Source organism: Otolemur garnettii, unplaced genomic scaffold (assembly GCF_000181295.1).
Source record: "Otolemur garnettii isolate 467f Iridium unplaced genomic scaffold, OtoGar3 scaffold00196, whole genome shotgun sequence".
Lineage (NCBI taxonomy): Eukaryota > Metazoa > Chordata > Mammalia > Primates > Galagidae > Otolemur > Otolemur garnettii.
Window position 1 is genome coordinate 866,351 of NW_003852591.1, and position 7,082 is coordinate 873,432.

Below are 7,082 nucleotides of genomic sequence, written 5' to 3' on the forward strand. Positions count from 1 at the left end.
CTGTGGTCCCAGCTACTTGGGAGGCTGAGGCAGGAGACTCGCTTGAGCCCAGGAGTGGGAGGTTGCTGTGAGCTGAGATGCCACGGCACTCTACCCAGGGGGACAGCTTGAGGCTCCTGTCTCAAAAAAAAAAATTGTTTATTAGAAAGGAAACCCAGTTCTCGTCTAATGCACCAGGCACCTGTAATGTCACAAAAGAAAAGTGTCTATAAACAGATCCTCTGCGGGAATGGGTATAGGGTCCTTGCTCAGGTAAGGTTACTGGGTGCCAGCATCACATCACACCTGAAAACGTACAGGCTTGAGCAGCAGAACCTTAGAGATGAGTTTCTCAACACAATTTACACATTAAAATCCCGGGGCGGGGGGTGTCTGTGTGTATGTATGCATACACAATGATTTCCTGGGTCCCGCTATGCAGACTCTGATTGAATTGGTCTGAGGTAAGGCCTGGGCAGTGGGAGGTTTTAAAAGCTCCAAGGCAGCGCCTATGGCTTAGTAGATAGGACTCTGGCCCCAAATACCAAGGGTGGCGGGTTTGAACCCAGCCCTGGCCAAACTGCAACAAAAAAATAGCTGGGCGTTGTGATGGGCACCTGTGGTCCCAGCTACTCAGGAGGCTGAGGCAAGAGAATTGCCTAAGCCCAGGAGTTGGAGGTTGCTGTGCGCTGTGATGGCACAACACTGTATTAAGGGTAATAAAGTGAGACTCTGCCTCTAGAAAAAGAGAGAGAGAGAAAAAAAAAGAATGTACTTACTGTGCTTTAAATGTCATTCAAAATAATTTTTTTTTTATTGAATGGTAACTATGTACATTAATGCACTTCTGGGGTACAGTGTGGGATTTTCACATGCAATCCAAAATACTTCCATCAAACTGGTCAACACAGCCTTCATGTCATTTTCTCAGTTATTGTTTTAAAACGTTCACATTCTACTCTTAGAAAGATTCACTTGTACCCCTGTAAGATAAACCTCAGAACATTCAAAATAATTTAATTAATGGTCTTTAAATTTTTTCATGGCACACCTAAGATCTTTTCACAACACACTGGCTAAAAATCAGTGGCTCAGGACTTATAGAAGTTTGCTCATACTTGGCTTCATTGCCCTAGGAACTAGATAACTTAATTCTGAAATTCAAAAAAAGATTGTTGGTTTGCAGCTGATGACACCCAGCCCCAGAGGAGAAGGGAAATGGAACGTATGAAGCCTGTGAGAGCTGAAGTTCTTAGGAGCCAATATTTCCAAATCAAATGTTTTGATTGGAATGCTGGGTGAACGTGACGGTGCTTCTTCCCCTCCACACATGTGCACACACAAATGCTGGTGCCTGCACACACCACACACACACACACACACACACACACACACACTGGTGTGCTATAGCTCAACACGCAAGCTCCAGATTCAGCCCACCTCACACAAGGCACTGAAGCAGTAAACATCTGTTTGTCAAAATGGTCTTCCTGCCCCTGATGGGCTGCAGGTGGCCTCAACTTAAGAACAAGCTGTATTTCATCGTAAGTTATTTGTTTGGAATTCTGACATGTTCCCATGGAAATGGTATAATCATGGTGATGAAGTTCTATAACACAACTGAACTGAAGCACAAAAATATTCTAGGGTAATCCCTGTGGATTCACAACATTAACATCATAGGTCCTGTGACATGCAGGTGTTCTGTGATTAAAGGTCCAATTGATGAATTCCTTAAAGATAATTTTAGCTTGCTTGGTACCTGTACCTCAGTGGCTAGGGCACCAGCCACATACACTGGAGCTGGTGGGTTCAAATCCAGAGTAGGCCTGCCAAACAACAATGACAACTACAACCAAAAAAAGCTGGGTGTTGTGGCAGTGCCTGTAGTCCCAGCTACTTGGGAGGCTGAGGCAAGAGAACCGCATAAGCCCAAGAGTTTGAGGTTGTTGTGAGCCATGACACCACGGCACTCTACCTAGTCTCAAAAAGGAAAAAAAAACCCATAGAATATACAACACAAAGAATAAACCCTAAGGTAAACTATGAACATGGTTAATAAAAAATTTATCCTTCTAAATGCAATATAAGCCATCAGTGGGCCAAACAAACTTATCCAAGGCTGGTGACCTTTGAGACTGTGGGGTATCTCCTCCTGTGTCACCAAGACTCTCTTTTATTTCAGAGTTGTAAAATGTATGTCTATTCTGAAACTTCTGATTAGTTGTACAACTAATCCATGACACATTACCAAATTAATTTTACTTTATTTCTTGAGACCTGGGGTTTTTTGATGGTTTCAAATTTATGATCTTCAAATTTGAAGTTAAGAGAACATATTCATGTCTGCTTTACCATAACATTTACTTAGGCTTAAAAAATTCCCTATCCAGGTTTTGCTGATACTCTGGGCCAGCATCAACAGGTCTTCCAGACACCTGTCACTTATACCTGTATTCCCTAATCTTGTCCAAGAAGAGCTTCTGTGAAGGACCAATATAAGCGGAAGGCCTATAAGTAAACCTTTAAACAGTTCCATTTTGTCAGAGCAAGTTTGAAGTCTTTTGTGAGTTAGAATGTAGAAATACCTGGAGAGAACTCCCCATGTGGCTCGGGACCTTATCATGTAGAAGTGATTCAGGGCCGAGGCTTGAGGGGGCTAGCCTACAAGCAGGTACTGGTATATCTCGGGAATTTCCAGACTACTCCCTAGGATGGATAACTGCCTCCAGATGGTCTGTTGAAGGTCAAGCATTCAATCAGCTTATTCTCTCAGAACCTTGTTTTATAGTCTTGTTTTCATTATAGGGTTTAAGAATAGTTATAGATAAAGTTAGTGGAATGGTTATCGGCTAAGCAACAGACTCCTTGGCTCTGGGCAGTGCTGGACCTGTGTCAGGACTCTAAAGTCACTTGTTTATTGATTAATCATGCGTATGTGCAGTATGGTCTATATAAGCTTTGGTAAAATAAAGAACTATGCTGGATTGCCAGAGAGAGCTCCAGTCCCTCATTCTCCAACATTTCTCTGCAGGTCTTATCTCTGCTGCACTGCATCACACACCTCTACACGTGACATTCTCGCAGCAGACCAAGTTCCTTATTAAATGCCATGATTGTAACACCAGCGTTCCTCCGCAAATGGACTGAGAGTACAGATGGAATGACAGGGAACTCAAAGAGCCTCTGAAGAAACATGATTCTGTTACTTGCCCCCAGTCACAAGCTGCCGCAGCCACTGTTCTTCACCAAGACTCTTAAGTCTAAAGTGAGTACAGAACAATAAAGCTGTGTTGAGATGTGGTGGTGGGTGGGCAGGTCAGCTGGTTATGCCTCATCCTCAAATGGCAATTATGCCTGCACACCAGGCAGCTCAGGAGAATCATAAATATGTCATGCTATCAACCTCTTAGGCTGCTCTGATGGTTAAAACTATGGGTGAGAGTGGGCACTGTGTTGGTGCTCCAGATTAAATGTGTGTTTGATGATGAGCTTTCTATTGGCAGTGAGAGGTAGAGACAAACTGTCCACGGGGCTAAGATGTGGCTCAGTGAAGATTATCACAGAGAAAAGGAAGCTGATTCACCTAACAAATCTTCAAAATTTTAAAATAGAGTGAGAGATATTTTTTTTAAAAAGAAGCCACTATAGTAAGGTACAAATCAGTTCACTGCAGTAAACCAGATGCCTTTCACCTACCACCTCCAATAAACATCTTTGCACACTGATCCGCACTGTGGTGCAGCTGAAAGAACCTGGCCAGGCCAGTTGGGACCTCCAGAGCAAAGAATGCTGTGAGGGGAGTGCCACGCCAGCCAAGAATGGCCCAGCTCTAGCACCTCGGCCAAGTACTGACCTGCATGTAGTGTGGCCTCAGCACGCATCCCGCCGCAGACGTGCCAGTGCAGCCCTTGGCAATGCCCTCAGCATCTCTCCCACCATGGCTCTACAGGGCCGGCTGAGCCACATGCCCTTGTGGCTGCCACCAGACTAAGGGTTTACTGTTTTCTTCTCTTATTGTTTAAACAACATATGACTCTTTAAAGTAGAAATGAAAACACTGTATTGTGGGGTTTATTGTGTAAGTAGATAAAATATACATGACAACAACAACACAAAGAATGGAGAGTCAAATGGAACTACACTGTTGAAGAATTATTATATGTTATGTGTGGTATTACGGTGTTAAGGCTAAGTAGGTCATGGTAAGTTAAAGATGCATAGTTGTAGGCCAAGTGACCACCACAAAAACATAATGCAAAGAAGTACAGCTAAAAAGCCAAGAGAGGGATTAATCTGGAATAGTATGTGTGTGTAATTTTTACAATTATATATATTAGTATATAATTACACTATATGTATACACTGTTATATATAATATATAGTAAGATGTAATAATATATATACTTAATTTTTACAATTATATATATTAGTATATAATTACACTATATATACACTATTATATAATAAGATGTAATAATATATATACTTATATATTAAGTATTATAATAGACACATATTTGATTAGCCCAAGAACAAAAAAAAAGATAAGTAAAAAACAAATAGCAATTGATAGAAGTAAAGGTAATAATATCCAACATTGGATTAAACATTAATAGACTAAATACTCCAACTAAAATACAGAGATGATCAGACTGAATTTTAAAAAATGAAGACCTACCCATATGCTGTCTATAAGGATACCCCTTACATGTAAAGACTCAGACAGATTAAAAGTAAAATAGGTAAGGCTATATTTTGCAGAGGCTGGAGTGTCTAGCTTATTATCACACATAGACCTCATGACAAAGGATTACTGGAAATAAAGAGGGACACATCATAGTAATAAAAGGCAGACATAACAACTATAAACAATTCCTAGAAAGTTAAACCCGGCTCGGTGCCTGTGGCTCAAGCGGCTAAGGCGCCAGCCACATACACCTAAGGTGGCGGGTTTGAATCCCCAGCCCGGACCCGCCAAACAACAATAATGGCTGCAACCAAAAAATGGCCAGGCGTTGTGGCGGGCGCCTGTAGTCCCAGCTGCTTGGGAGGCTGAGGCAGGAGACTCGCTTGAGCCCAGGAGTTGGAGGTTGCTGTGAGCATGATGCCATGGCACTCTACCCAGGGGGATAGCTTGAGGCTCCGTCTCAAAAAAAAAAAAAAAAAAAAAAGAAAGTTAAACCCACAGTCATCTGTGGGCCCAAAATGCCATTCCCAGGTAATTAATCAAGAGAATGATAATATGTGTCCAAAGAAAAGACTTGTACAAGAATGCTCATAGCAATTTTATTTACAAAAGCCTAATTGGAAACAAACCAAATGTTTATCAGGAGGAGAAGAGAAAGAGAAATTTTGTGTATTGATACAGTGAAATACTACCCAGCAAAATAAATAAGCTTCTGATACACAGAACACCCTGGATGAGTTTTATAAACATGCTGAGCAAATAAGCCAGAGATGAAGGAGCATATCTGCTGTATTACTCTTTTTATATGAAAGCTTTAGGATAGGGAAACTCAGTTCATTTTGAAAATTTTTTTCTTCTAGGTGTGAAGAGCACAAGGGAACTTCTTGAGGTGGTAGAAATAATGTTACCTTAGCTTCAAGGCAGATTACATGAGTGTATGCATTTGTTAAAACTCATCAAATTGCACACCAAAGGCCAGGCATGGTGGCTCATGCCTATAATCCTAGCCCCGGGAGGCTGAGATGGGCAGATTGCAAAAGCTCAGGAGTTGGAGACTAGTCTGAGAAAGAGTGAGACCCTATCTCTAAAAATAGCCACGCATGGTGGCAGGTGCCTGTATTCCCAGCTACTCTGGAAGCTGAAGAAAGATTGCTCAAGCACAAGTTTGAGGTTGCTGTGAGCTATGACACCATAGCACTCTACCAGATTACGAGGACAACAGATTGAGACTTTGTCTCAAAAAAAAAAATTATGCACCAAAAAAAAAGAAATTATAAACAAATATAAGAATGTATAAAACAGTGTGGTGCCTGTGGCTCAGTGAGTAGGGCACTGGCCCCATAAACCAAGGGTGGCGGGTTCAAACCCGGCCCTGGCCAAACTGCAACAAAAAATAGCCAGGCATTGTGGCGAGCACCTGTAGTCCTAGCTACTTGGGAGGCTGAGGCAAGAGAATTGCCTAAGCCCAAGAGCTGGAGGTTGCTGTGAGTTGTGACACCATGGCACTCTATAGAGGGAGACAAAGTGAGACTCTGTCTCTAAAAAAAAAAAGAATGCATAAAACATATTGTCTGTCCTCCAAACAAATCAAAGGAATAATTTCCTTAAGAAAATGAAAGACAAAAGATCAAATGATAACTTTATAGGAAACAAAATCTACCAAGCAATGCAGTACCTCTGTACTTTCTCTTGCTTAGAGCTGGTAACCAGTGACTTAGAGGCATCAAATGGCAACATCTGAATATATATGCATCACATGGTTTATTTGAGTCAATAAAAACACACTGAAAAAAATAATAACCAGTAAAAGAAGAAAAGATATAATCTATAGCTTCCATTCAAAAAGAGGACAAAAAGTAAAAAGTACAGGCAATCTCTAAGCTATATACATTGACTGACATACAACTCGTACTTATGAATCAAGGATATTACAGGTAATAGGTGAATGTATCTATTCCAACTTACAGACAAATCCAACTTAAGAACAAATCTACAGAACCATTCTTGTTAATAACCTGGGGATTGCCTGTATCCTAAACTTTGTCATATTCCACAGAAAGTAGAAAGAATATAATGGATGTGGTGGCTTACACCTGTAATCCCAGCACTCTGGGAGGCCAAAACTGGAGGATCCCTTGAGATCAGGAGTTAAAGACCAAACTAAGCAAGAGCAAGACCCCATCTCTATACAAAAATAGAAAAATCAGCCAGGCATGGTGGCACGCACCTGTAGTTCCAGCTACTTGGGTTGGGAGGCTGAAGCAGAAGGATGGCTTGAACCCAGGAGTCTAAGGTTGCTGTGAGCTAGCCTGAGACCTTGGCCCTTCGGACCAGGTGATAGAGTGAAATTCTGTCTAAAAAGAAAAAAAAAGAGAAAGGAAGAATCAAAAAGGAAGCAAAGGAAACACAATAA

The 7,082-nt window shown here is 41.4% G+C and overlaps 1 pseudogene; it reads right to left on the bottom strand.

Annotated features, from left to right (window-relative positions):
* Nucleotides 1-2,226: 2,226 nt before the first annotated feature.
* Nucleotides 2,227-3,177, bottom strand: LOC100942352 (annotated as a pseudogene).
* Between the last annotated feature and the right edge of the window lie 3,905 nt (nt 3,178-7,082).